Raw genomic sequence first — 13635 nt, 5'->3', positions numbered from 1 at the left:
AGTGACTGAGGAATGATCTGTTAGTCGCCCCCTTCTAGGCTGAAAATGAACATGCAGCTCCTGGAGTTCCTCTCATTCAGGAGTTAGGGTGAATTGAGAAGTGGTTACAGACATAAGTTGGAGCGTCCCAGGCTGGCAGTGAACTCACAGAAACTGGGCATCAGTTTGTGGTCTTTTTTTGAGCAATCCTCCTCTTGCCTGAAGAAGAAGAAGAAGAAGAAGAAGAAGAAGAAGAAGAAGAAGAAGAAGAAGAAGAAGAAGAAGAAGAAGAAGAAGCCAAATCTGGCCTCCACTCCTATAAGATTGTTGTTGTTCAGTGATTCAGTCATGTCCGACTTTTCGTGACCCCATGGACCATAGCACGCCAGGCCTTCCTGTCCTGCGCTCTCTCCTGGAGCATGCTCAAGTCCATATTCATTGCATCAGTGATGCTATCTAGCCATCTCATCCTCTGCCATCCCCTTCTCCTTTTGCCTTCAGTCTTTCCCAGCATCCTGACTGCTTAGTTTACGAAAGATGAAGAAAAGTTAACAACGCGCATTTTCAGATGTAGAGAGGACCACAGAACAATTAGAACAATTGGAGGATATCTTTGCTGCTCTTCTTCCACTAATGGACCTAACTACAGCAGGTGACCTAGCCCTGGATATACCCCAGGTCTTTCATTTTTAATCCATTCATTATGGGTGCCAACTCACCCCCCACCCCCCATTGGCTCTGCTCCTGTATTCTTAACATGCAGAACAATTAATAGGTGAAACTGCCTCCATCTATGCCATGAGAGATAAAGACCCATAGAAAAAGAACAGTGTAGAATACTTGCACTCCTACTTAAACAGCATACACATTTTCTTGTTTGTTGTTCATTCCATTAGTTCCCTACATTTACCACTTGCCTTTGTACCTGGGTTGATCTCTGCAGTTACAAAGAAATCATATGTATTTGAGCAAAATGGTGTGTGTGTTTTTGGAAGAGCCCTCAAGCAGATCTAGGAAATCGATGGTGATGAAATCTCATCAACAGATTTTGTCCCGTGTTCCTCCTAGTGTCACGATTTCCTTGCTTGACTGACTGACTAATATGAGCTAAGTGTGTCATCTGTTTACTGAGCTGTTTTTTCCCTCTGTAAATGCTCAAATTACTCACTTATCTTTGTTTACACTATTCAATCAACAGATGCTCAAATGAGAAGTCACCAGGTTAGCTACTGAGAATTATCTCTGTGTGCATATGTGTCACAACTGTTCTGCTCTTGTCTAAATCCCTTGTTTTCCAAGAGAATGGAATTTTAGCCTGATTACTCCCCATCGTTATTAGCACCTCAGGGGAGAAACACAATGAATATATCTTGTTCCAAAGTGGTTTCATCCATGCAGAAACAAGTATCATTACATAAGGGGTGCAGAACCTCTTTCAGCCCGAGGGCCAAATTTCATTTCAGAGAAGGTCTTGGGGACCACATTGCAAATACCAGCATCTATTAGCTTCAAGCTCAGCCTTATGAGACGCATTAAAACCAGTGCTGTGCCGAAAATTTCTCCCACATTTTTTTGATCATTCTCATTCAATCTGATAGAAAAGAAAAGAAATTGCTTGCAGAAAGAAATTCAAAGGAGGATAAATTTCGCAGAAATTCTCATGGGTTGGCTTTGAGGTTCTTGGGCTTACCTTACTTGTGAGGTGGCTGAGGAGTGTGCATGAGTGTCCTGTCTGTCATTGTACAGTAATCTGTGTGGCAGCCTGTCACCTCCTCAGCTTCAGTTAAAGCCATTATGAGGAAGAGATAATGAAGCAATTCCTCCCATGGGACTTTCTCAGTTCAGGAAATGCAGAGCAATAGAAAGATGTGTAATAGAGAGAGGAAATGCACACAGCACCCTTGGCCACCTTGCGATGATTAGGTAAGCTCAAAAAGACCACCAAAAGTAATTCAAAATTAAATTCTGCCTCAGAAAAGTGGAACCCTCAACACAGTTGGTGCTGTAGCCTCCAAGAGAAGTAGTGCAGTAAACCAAAAACCCTCCGGAAAAAAGAAAGAACCTGTGCTACAGCCCCTGCCAATAGTGAGCCCTATTGGTGAGAAATTGTTGGAGAATTTATCTTCCCCTAGGAGAAATTTGGGGAAATTGTCCCCCCAATTTCTCTGCCCACAAGTTGGCTGGAGAATTTTGAGAGGCCATTTGTGCACAGCTCTAATTTCAACCTTTTAGAATGGGAAAATATCTACCCAAAAGCCAGGAAACCACCCAACAATGGTGGTCGGGAAAAAGAGATGGAGCCTGGGGAAGGGGACGTGGCTATCTGTGGAACCCCAGAGGGTCACATTTGGGGCCCATGAGGATTTTACCTCTGGGCTTGAGGTTCTGCAACCATGTGTTACATAGTTGACCAATGAAACACACACACACAGACACCCTATATGGAGAAGCCAAGGGTTGAACCCGGGACCTTCCGCATGCAAAGCATGTGCTCTACCTATTGAGCTATGGTCTTGCCCTTATAAAAGAGGTGTGCTCCTTGTAACTCCATCCATGCCACTCTGAAAATGAATAAATGCAGAAACCATGAAAGGATGGACAAGCTTCCTGTGGTTCTTCCCACATGTTCCTGCCTCTCTGACATGGTTTTCACCATCCTAGATTACTAGATTGGTCAGGGGTAGGGGGAATCCATTCTCATGGTATCAGAACATGTCAAGTCTTTGTGGTTCAGGTCATGCCACCTGTTTATATTCTTTTTCTTTAAAAAAAAAAAAATGTTCGTAAGCAAATGTCCTGCACCATGAATGCAGGTGAACTTGAACTCAAATTATTGCAGTAGTTCTCACAACACCCAGAGTAGCCTTGGGCTCAGTCCTTTTGAGCAACCCATTCCAATGAGACTAGATATGATTCCAGAGCTGAGAGAATGGCTACAATATAAGCCAATGAGACTTGTATCATAAAACCAAGACTTTGAGACATAAACGAATATTGATTGAGGAGCCAAAATACACCAGGGATTTCCAGTCACAGCAAAGCAATCCAGGGTTTTCTTAGTCTACTTACAACACTAGCATAAAATATTGCTTCGTATCTCTTTGATGGAATGCAGCACTTCCTTGATATATGGGGCTTGTGTGAGTTCAGTCTTAACTGGAAATGATCAAGGCAAGGCTTCTGCAGAATTGTTCGGTGGATTAGAGGACATCATCAATACAATAAGTGAGAGTTTCGATAGGCATAGGAACATAGGAAGCTGCCTTATACTGAGTCAGACCGTTGGTCTATCTAGCCCAGTACTGTCGACACTGACTGGCAGCAGCTCTCGAGGGTTTCAGGCAGGAGTCTTTCCTTGCCCTACCTGGAGAAGCCGGGGATTGAACCTGGGACCTTCTGCATACCAAGAATGTACTCCATCACACTGAACTATGTGGCCTCTATGGCAAATAAAGTTGTCCCTGGAAGGGATAAAGCATCCCCATCACTTGGTGCAGAAGAAGGCTGGAGCCAAACAGTTATTTTTCCACATGATATTTTTCCCCACAGTGATCTTGATTAAGCCACGTAGGGGGAGATGACAGTTCTAAGGAGGGAACTGAAGAATGTGATCTGTTGCAGATGTTATTGGCATAATTCATAGAATAGTAGGGTTGGAAGGGGCCTACACGGCCATAATTGTTGATGCCCAACTCTCTGTATGCATGTGTTAGACATGCCATGTCCCAAGTATCAAAAATCTTTCCCTAGAGGCCCCTAAGTCCACATCACCATACCTGATTGGAGGATTCTCCATCCCTGTTGACCTTGATTCTACAGAGTTTAAAATGAGGACTATTCCATATAACAAAAGATATTTATTCAATTTATATTCCACTCTTCTTCCAAGAAACTCAAGGCAATGTACATTATTTCCCCCCCCCCCTCATGTTATACTCACAACCATGTGAGGTAGGTTAGGCTAAAATGACTGGATCCTTGCTCCTTACAAGAAAGTTTGAGATTCCTCCTTATGATTGCATACCTTGGGTTATTTAGAAAGCATTTTTGTTTCATTTTATGCTTCCTATCTCATCCATCATGCCATATGCCCATATCTCTCCATCCCTACTTTGAAAAAAGGTTCTTAGCTTGGCACCTGAGCATTTCATAGAATCATAGATTTGGAAGGGACTTTGGAGATAAGTCTAACCCCCTGCTCAATGAAAGCTCTACAATGCAGGATATAGTTACAGCATCCCTGACAAATGGCTGTCCATTGTATACTTTTGACAACTCAGGCTGTCTTTCCTGTGCATGCCAGATAGCATTTTCATGCTACACATACTGACCAAGGGCAAGGGGAGGGAAGGAGAAAACAGGTGGAACTCACTCAGCAGTGACTGGGTAATTACCTGATAGTTATTGTTTTTGATGCTTAGGGTATAATTGTTGATGAATAATGGCTTATGGCAGGAGTCAGGAACCTGGGGCCCTCCAGAGGTTGTTTGACTACAAGTCCCATCATTCATGACCATTGGCAATACTGTCTGGGTTTGATGAGCATTGGAGTCCTCCTGAAATATGGCAGAGCATGTCATAAAAACTTTGATAAGTTTTCAGCTGCAAGTTTTAATGCACTCCACAGTAAACAAAAAACTTTGAAGTGAAAACATCAACAAACAAACCAGTGGGGAAGATAGATTCTACTGCAGCCTATTCCCTTCAATGCTATCGATAGACACCGATTTGGCTGGCTTTAAAGGGGGATAAGATAAGACAAATCCACACAGCATAAAGATATCATTGGTGACTAGTCCTGATGGCTATATACCACCTCCAGTATCAGAGGCAGTAACCCTATGTAAACCAGTTGCAGGTAGGGATGTCCAAGAATTCTGCCACGGATCCCAATGAGGCTGGATTCCAAGAATCCGGCCCCATTGGGGCCCGTGGTGAAACAGAGCACTCATCTCTGGCTCCCCTCGGAATCTGTCCAGGTTGGCTCCCTCCCTGCGGCGATCGTGCGGAGCCGGCCGCTGGCTCCACAATGCTGGTAATACAGCCGGTTACCATTGCAGTGCCGTATCGCTATGTTAAGTATCCAGATGCAAATGGCATATTGGGTGCCATTTGCGGCCATAAAGTAAATGGAGGGATTGGTGGCGGGTGTGCGGGGGGATCGGCGGGTGCGGCGGGTGCAGCGGTGGCGGGTGCGGCGGCAGATGTGGCGGCGGGTGCGGCGGGGTGGCGGGTGCAGCAGGGTGGTGGCAGCGGCAGGTGCAGTGGAGGCAGGGGTGGTGGGGGCGGCGGCAGCAGGGTGGTGGCGGTGGCAGGTGTGGCGGCGGTGGCAGGTGCAGGGGCTGGTGCAGCGGTGGCAGCAGTGGCTGGTCTCCTGGCCGGGCACAGTGTATGCAAATGGCGGTGGCTACGGAAGCTGCCATTTGTGTTTGCTATTTTTTGCCATTATTTACGTAGGCTAGAACAGCGAAAAATAGCGAACGCAAATGGCGGCCACGTACGCATTTTTTTTTACTTTGCCGTGATAGGCTACATAAATATTTATGTAGCCTATCACGGTTAAGTACAGGGACGCAAACGGCGGTGGCTATGGCCGCCACCATTTGCATCCCTGCTGCCCAGAGGCCGGATGTCTGGCTGTGGGCGAAGCCGGCCAGCGGCTCCGCGGAATCTCTGCAGAGCGGAGCCGGCCGGGCAGAACTCCGGGGGGAAGGACGGAGCGCCTCCCCCCATCGAGGATTCCGGTGGGAGGGACAGAGCGCCTCCCCCCCCACTGCGAAGTAGATCCACGAAATGGTAAGTGACTTTCATACTTCCCTATGCTTCTCTCACTAGCAGCACTGTTAGACTAGCTGTCTGTCCCCTAGTGCAGAGAGTGCACCCCGGTGCAGTACGGCAGCAGAGAGCAGAGGCCAGTTGCAGTGCTCGGAGGTCACTGATGGAGGACGCTGGCATGGGCAGGTGCAGGAGTTGTACTCCTGCCCAAGGTGGAGCAGCATCTTCTTCTGTGGTGGAAGTAGGGATGTACGAATCCCTTACCTGGCTACGCGCAGGGGCATCCGCGGTGGGGGGGAGGGGCTCCATCCCTCCCCCCGGAATCCTGCCCAGCCGGCTCCACTCCACGGCCAAGCCATGGAGCCTCAGGCCAGCTCCGGCTGCCCACAGCCAGACATCCGGCTGCTGGGTAGCCCTGCAGGGACGCAAATGGCGGCTGTTGTAGCCACCGCCATTTGCGTCCCTGTATTGAGCCATGATAGGCTACGTAAATATTTATGTAGCCTATCACGGCAGGGGGGAAAAAAACCCAGCGTACGCAAATGGCGGTAGCCTCCGCCATTTGCGTAGGCTGGGTTCCCCCCCCCCGCCGTGATAGGCTATGTAAATATTTACGTAGCCTATCACAGCCTCCACAGGGATGCAAATGGTGTCCCTGCGTTAGCCATGATAGGCTACATAAGTATTTATGTAGCCTATCACAGCTAGGAAGAGGAGGAAGCGAATGGCGGCCAGGACGGCCACCATTTGCAAAGCAGCGTGGACGGGAGCAGGTAAGTGCTCCGTTTCGTGCGCCTTTCATGGGTTGGGGGCGGCGGGGACTTCGTCCCGCACGCCTTTCGTACTTACTTACGAATAAATACTTACGTAGCCTATCATGGCAAAAGGCAGGAATGCGAATGGCAGCCGCTATGTCATTTGCATCCCTGCCTTTTCTTTTGCTGGTAGGCTACGTATATATATTTACGTAGACTATCACGGCAAAAGATAGGGATGCAAATGGCGTAGCGGCTGCTGTTTGCATCCCTGCTTTTGCCGTGATAGGCTATGTAAATATTTACATAGCCTATCACGGCTCAGCGAAGGGATGCAAATGGCGGCCCCTATGCCGGCTGCCATTTGCGGCTGCAGACCTGCTGCAGCCAGATGCCCAGCTGCAGATGCACCCAGCCAGTAGCTCAGATAAAAATAATAATAACCTCTTCCAGCTAGGGGTGTACGAAACATTTACCTGGTTCCGCTGGGGCCAACTGCGGTGGGGGGGAGGTGCTCTGTCCCCCCCTCTGGAATCCTCCCCAGCTGGCTCCACTCCATGGCAACTCTGCAGAGCCGCCAGCCAGGGCTGCCCGCAGCCGGACCTCCATCCACTGCTGGGCTGCAGCTGCAAATGGCCACCGCCGTAGCAGCTACCATTTGTGTCCCTGCCTTTCGCCGTGATAGGCTATGTAAATATATATGTAGCCTATCACGCCTACCGCAGGGACGCAAATGGCAGCCGCTATGCCATTTGCCTCCCTGCATTAGCCGTGATAGGCTACGTAGATACTTACGTATCCTATCATGGCTTGGCAGGGACGCAAGTGGTGGCTGGCGTAGCAGCTGCCATTTGCAGCCGCAGCCTGGCAGCGGCCAGAAGACCACCCGGAGCCGCCACCTCCAGAGCCACCGCTGGAGCTGCTACTGCAGCCGCCGCCAGGTAGACTCCGTCCCGGGGGGATTCCATGGGGTGGGGTGGGGATTGCCCCATTCCGCCACAGACTCCGGTGGGGGGTGGATTCTAAAGAATCCGGCCTCAGTCTCACTGGAGTCCGAGGTGGAATTCTCCATCATCCCTACTTCCAGCCTGCCTGCCAGGTAATGTGTGTATTATTCAGCCATAGACAGGCTGAGCCAGTGGTTCTTCTGAATAAGGGTTGTTTGTCACTTCAAAGAAACCTGCAGCAGTCATTAGGGTTAGTGACCCCTGCTTCAACACACTTTCCCTTCTGAGTTTGATCTGAGTTTCTGAGAATATCAAATTCAAGCCAGTGAGCCAAACTGCCTGGACTTTGGTGGGTGGGATGCTTGTGAGGGGTTCTTGGAGGGGCCCAGGTTTCACATGCGTATATGGAAACAGGGAGAAGTTATGGCTCTTTGCTTTCTGAGTTTTTGTGGAAAAAATCAGATTGTAACTCCACCTAGAACAAAAACCACTGGGCCAAACTGTCTGAAATTTTACAGGTCGCCTCTTCACTGCGGGGGGGGGGGGGAGGTTGCCATATTCCATGCCTGTACCATAAAAAAAAAAAAAATGTTATGACCATTTGTGTTTCCCCCACACAAATTGTTATTGTTATTGTTGTGTTTTCAGTCGTGCTTCCAATGCATTGGTTATATTAATATTTTTAAACCAAGTTTTATTTGTGATTGTAAGCTGCCTTCAGCGCCATTTTCAGTGCAGACATTGGTCTCTTTTTGGCACCAAGTAAAAACAAGGATTTTACCAAAGCCTTTGAGGGCTAAATGCATTCCCTCGCACATTGTTTTAACTGTTCCATTGCTTTAGATTTTAACTGGTTTTAGCTTGTTTAATAGTTGAATATCTTTTTTAGGTGTTTAAATTATTTATTGTTTGCTGTTTCAATTGATTTTCTCTGTATGCCGCCCAGAGATCTTAATGATATAGGGCGAGATAGAAAGGTTTTTAATAAATAAATAATTTTTGGTAGAAAGGCAGGTACAAATCAAATCAATCAATTAATCAATCAATTAATCAATCAATGTGTTGCTCTGAAGTGAGAAGGTTTCTGGAGAATGAAAAGATGGATGGCCACCTCTTAGATATTATCTATGGTAAGACGTAATCTAGGTACCATTTCACTTTAACTTCTCTCAGATGATGGAGATTCAGAAAGCAAAAGTGATGGAGGAGATTAATTAATGAATCTCAAGACATATGTTCTTCTTCCAGCTTTTGTTGGATTGTTGCATCTGATCTCATGACTTTGTGCCTCACTCAAACCTCAACAAGGTCAAAAATGGGGAAATATTTGAATCGAAACCAATGGGGAATTGGACTTCGACCCAGGATTATGCCAAGAAAAGCAAGCACAGGAAGACAAGATGATGTAAATGCTGTCTTCATATTGATTGTTGTAGCACTGGATTACTTTTCAGATAACAGAATCTCAAAGCTCATCCATTGGAATGTGCTTAGTTCAGCATATATACAAGCAAATTACCATTTCTCGATTATGTTTGTATGTGGAGGATGTTCAGTGTTAATGTTATGATAGGGGAGATAAACAGAGATTAAGAACTTGATCTAGTATTGTAGAAGTTAAAAGCAATTTGAGAAAAGAATTGGTTGCCAACTTGTCACCCAACCACTGTACTTTTGCTTCTTACAGAAACGTCCATGTAGATGTTAGCTAGTGGAACTGTTTATTTGAATTAGGGATGTACGAAAGTGACTTACCTTTCCGCGGATTATGTTGATGGTGGGGGGGAGGCGTTCCGTCCCTCCCCCCGGAATCCTGGCCGGGGGGGAGGCGCTCCGTTCCTCCCCCCCGGAATCCTGGCTGGCCGGCTGTACTCCGCAGCGATTCTGCAGATCCGCCAGCCAGCTCCACCAGCAGCCGGACATCCGGCCGCTGGCTAGCAGGGACTCAAATGGCAGCAGCCGTAGCCGCCATTTGCGTCCCTTCAGTCAGCCGTGATAGGCTACGTAAATGTTTACGTAGCCTATCATGGCTGATTTTTTTAAAAAACAACAACATGTGTACGCAAATGGCGGCAGCCATGGCCGCCACCATTTGCATACGCGCGGGAGGGGTTGTTGTTTTTTAAGTCAGCTGTGATAGGCTACGTAAAGATTTACGTAGCCTATCACGGTGTTTTTTTAAAATCTAGCCGTGATAGGCTACGTAAATCTTTACGTAGCCTATCACATTTTTGTTTTTTTAACCTGGAAATGGCGGCGGCGGCAGCCGGTCAGAAGACCATCCGCTGCCGCCGCCGCCGAACCACCGCCGAACCGCCGCCACCAGGAAGATCCACCCAAGGCAAGTCTAATCCTGGGGGGGGCAGTGGGACAGGCCGTTCTGCCACTGATTTCGGGGGGCCGAATGCGCTGGCATTCGGCCTCCCTGAGATCCGTGGCGGAACTTTCGTAGATCCCTAATTTGAATGCCATTGCCATTTTCACTTGCTAATTTCTGTAGATCAAGCCACAGTTAAAGGCACAAGAGCAATCTACATTGGATTGTTTTTGTTCACTCACCAGTCCCCTTTACGAATTCGATTCTGAACCTGCAAAAATTGAATTGGAAAGAACTGAGCCAGCAATTTTTGTCCTGTTTGGATTTCAGTCTGATGGGGAGAAGAATTCTGGATTTTGGAAAATGGCTTCAACAAGTTCCCAGAGTTTTCTTCTGAGCATGGTTGTGGAGGGAATTTTGCTGGTATCTCTATGCACACATATGCATTGGAGGTGGTGGTGGTGGTGTGTGTGTGTGTGTGAGAGAGAGAGAGAGAGAGAGAGAGAGAGAGAGATTGAAATGAGGTCAAGGAATTGAAAGCTGTGGTGAACTCCACATGTTCCAATCCTGGAATTACATTTAGAAATGTTCCTAGTTAAACTGGGATTTAGGAGAGTGCAGTGGAGTACAGATCAAACCCATGGAACAATGAAGGAACATAATGCCTTAAGATATTCTTCCCTCAACTGCACCACACCACACTATTTTTCTTTTTCTAGAAAGAGGACTGCTGCAACTCATTGGCAGAGCACATTGTTTTGCATATGGAAGGTCTCAGACTGAATCCTTGGTATCTCCAGGTAGGGTGAGGAGACTATCTAGAAACCTAAAGATCTTCTGCCAGTCATTATAGACAATACTGAGCTAGGTGGACCTATGGTCTGACTCAGTTGGGGATGTTCAGATGACTTGGAATGCATTGAGAGAATTTGCAGGGGGTCTCAAGGCCACATCAGCTAGCCCCTAACTGTCTGCATGCATGGCGGCCTATATACTACCACCAGTATCACAGGCACTATGCCTCTGGACAGCAGTTGCTCACTGATATGGAAATGAGTCAGAGCAAGCATTGATATGGTATTCAGAGCACCTTCAACCTTTTTCTGATTCACAAATCATCTGAACATTGAGATTTTAAAAAAAAAGTTTGCATAAAAATGTGTATGCATTTGTGTGTGCCTTTGTCCTAGTATATCCATGTTTGTATGCAATTTTGTCTAATGTTTGCAAGTTATTTTCCCAATATAATGTGTTTTAATGTTATTTTTTGGGTGTACACTTTCACCTAATCAATGCATGTTTATATCCCTTTTTTATTGGAGAACTCCAATCAAAACTGAGTTTCAGTTTACATACTCATTCAAAAGTGTGAAATTCTTAAGTTCAAACTGAAATGCAAACCAAACACATTTCTCCCCCATTCCTATCCCTACTATAAGACCCGGTGATGACCAGCCAATGAATACCGGCAAACTGAAATCGCTCAACCAGGCTCCAGTTGATATAACCCTTGTATGTTCCAACAGTGGTGATATTTCAAGACTTCCAGCTTTTGAACTTATTGCTAAATATGTTTACAGTCTCTCTATAATAAAAGGCTTTTATTACTTTTACTGTGGGCTGACGAAAAGCTGGCTTTAAATCTTGAGTTCTGGAGCACTCATCTCTATCTTAAAATGCAGTGAAGCTTTTGGGGCGGAAGAATTGGGGAAAGTAGCATCTTCTAGGAAGGTAGTTTATGATGCCGCTTCTTTCTTGCAGTGGTGGCTCATATATTTTAAATAAGTGTAACCTTTTATACATAAGTGAAATGATTATCTAACGGAAAGTACTGTTTTTGTAAAATAAGGAGAGGATTTTATGGCACAAATGATGGAAATGCATAAACCAGGGGAATAGCTGATGTAGATTGCCTGATTGTGAAATGAACACGTTGATTTCTTATTATATTCTTGAGTGCAATTTGAGCCACAGGGCATCACTTTTAAAGCCCTAAACAGCTTGGCACCTCGCTAAGTGAAGCCTCCCATGTGAACCAGCCAATCCTTTAAGATCAGCTGTTGTGTCCTTCTTTTATGTCCTGCTGTCTTCAGTGAAGAATAGTTCCCCAGGATGACTCCAGGTGTGGAGCATTGTGAAGGATGCAAAATAAAGGCTAGGCTCCCAAAACAGTTGCTGCTGTTGCCACTTGCAGTGGCAGCTGCACAAACAAACAAATACCCTTATGGAGGGAAAAGGCTGTACTACAAGCCCTGCAATGGTGAGTCCTACCTGTGAGAAATTGTTGGAGACTTTCAAGAGGCCATCTGTGCACCAGTACACACACACGGGTGTGTGTGTGTGTGTGTGTGTGAGCGTGCACGCACATGTCTGTGTGTGTATAATACACACATGCACACACTTCTTTTTTGCTTGGCTAAATGATGGTTTAAATATTCGAAAGGGACTGCAGCATTCTCCCAGCCACCCACTCAGATTAACTGCAGATGGATTAGTCCCATAAATCAATTGTTCAAGGCACTGCATGATCCCCAAAGAAGAGCCCTCTGAGACCTTGTAAATAAATAAAACTCTGCATGATCCGCTCATTATGATTATTATGGTCAAATTACCATTGTTGAATTATTCTTCACTGCACTATCTAGAGACGAGGTTGCAGATGGCTCGCTACATCTAAAACATATTGAAGATTCCCCCCACCACCTCTCTTATACCTCTGCGGAGATAACTAACAATTTGCTTTGGCACCAGCTTGCAAAATGTGAATATTTGCTTAGAAAAATGCATTTGAGTCAAGCTCAGAGGTACATTTAACAACAAATCCTGGATGGAAAATATCACAAGCAGCCACATAACACTTGGTGTTTCTGTCCACTTCAAATTGGTGCTAAGCGCAGCAGCCAGGTTGCTACTGGGAGCTAGGCATTTTGAACATATTGGGCAGTATCCAACTCTGTCATTCTGTTAGCGCAAATGACATTGTACAAGTGGAAACTAGGTTCTGAACTATGTGCAAGAGAAGAATCCAACTAAAGTTCCATTTGCACAAGCGTGGTTGCACAAGCAGTTTTGCATAACTCTTGTGCAACCTGTTGTAACTTGTTCAATGAGTTCTGCAACCATTGTGCATTCCCATTGTGCAACTGGTTATGCAACTGCTTGCACCCATTGTGCAACTTGTTGTGCCACTGTTTGCGCAACTGCTCACACAACCAGTTGCACGAGCACCATGATCAAACACTTGTGCGATGGAAATATTCAGCCAAGCTCCATTTTTAAAAAACAAAACAAAATGGATCTCCATTTTTTGAAACAAGGTATGCAGCCATTGTGCATTCCTGTTGTGCAACCAATCATGTTGTGCAACTTGTTGTGCAACCACCTGTTTAACTGCTCACACAACTGGTTGTGCAAGCATAATGGGCAAGCACTTGCACAGCAGAAAGAATCAGCAGAGCTCCAGTAGCGCTATTTGCATTTATGGGATGTCAATGTTGGATACTGCACAGTATGCCTATTTTAGTTGAGTTTCACCAGCTGCCAGTTTGTTTCTGGGCTCAGTTCAAGGTGCTGGTGTAAACTGTAAAGCTCTAAACAGCTCGGAACCTGGGCACCTTAAGTACTGCTTTCTTCCATATGTTCCTCCCCACATATTCCAGTTGTTGTTTGATGCACTGCTTCGTGAAGCTAGGCAGGCAGCCACAAGTTCTAGAGCCTTCTTCATGGTTGCACCCATCTTGTGGAATGCTCTGTCAACAGAGTCTTCAGGCCCCAACAGTATACTACTTTAGGTGATAGCAGGACATAAAAATATGGCTCTTTAAGAAGGCATATGTTTGAATAGCTCTTGAGTATTTTTAGC

General features: G+C 46.0%; 1 long non-coding RNA gene across 1 annotated transcript in view; it reads left to right on the top strand.

Moving 5' to 3' along the window:
* Nucleotides 1-13635, top strand: part of LOC146338467 (uncharacterized) — a 73397-nt gene that overhangs the window by 45191 nt on the left and 14571 nt on the right. Inside the window, exon 2 of the long non-coding RNA XR_014784756.1 lies at nt 10493-10573. This is a non-coding gene — a long non-coding RNA (uncharacterized LOC146338467). The remainder of the gene's footprint in view (nt 1-10492; nt 10574-13635) is intronic.

Source organism: Heloderma suspectum, chromosome 9 (assembly GCF_057233095.1).
Source record: "Heloderma suspectum isolate Gila_16-S chromosome 9, 16-S_ref, whole genome shotgun sequence".
In the NCBI taxonomy this organism is placed as follows: domain Eukaryota; kingdom Metazoa; phylum Chordata; class Lepidosauria; order Squamata; family Helodermatidae; genus Heloderma; species Heloderma suspectum.
This window is presented reverse-complemented; position numbering and strand designations above follow the sequence as displayed.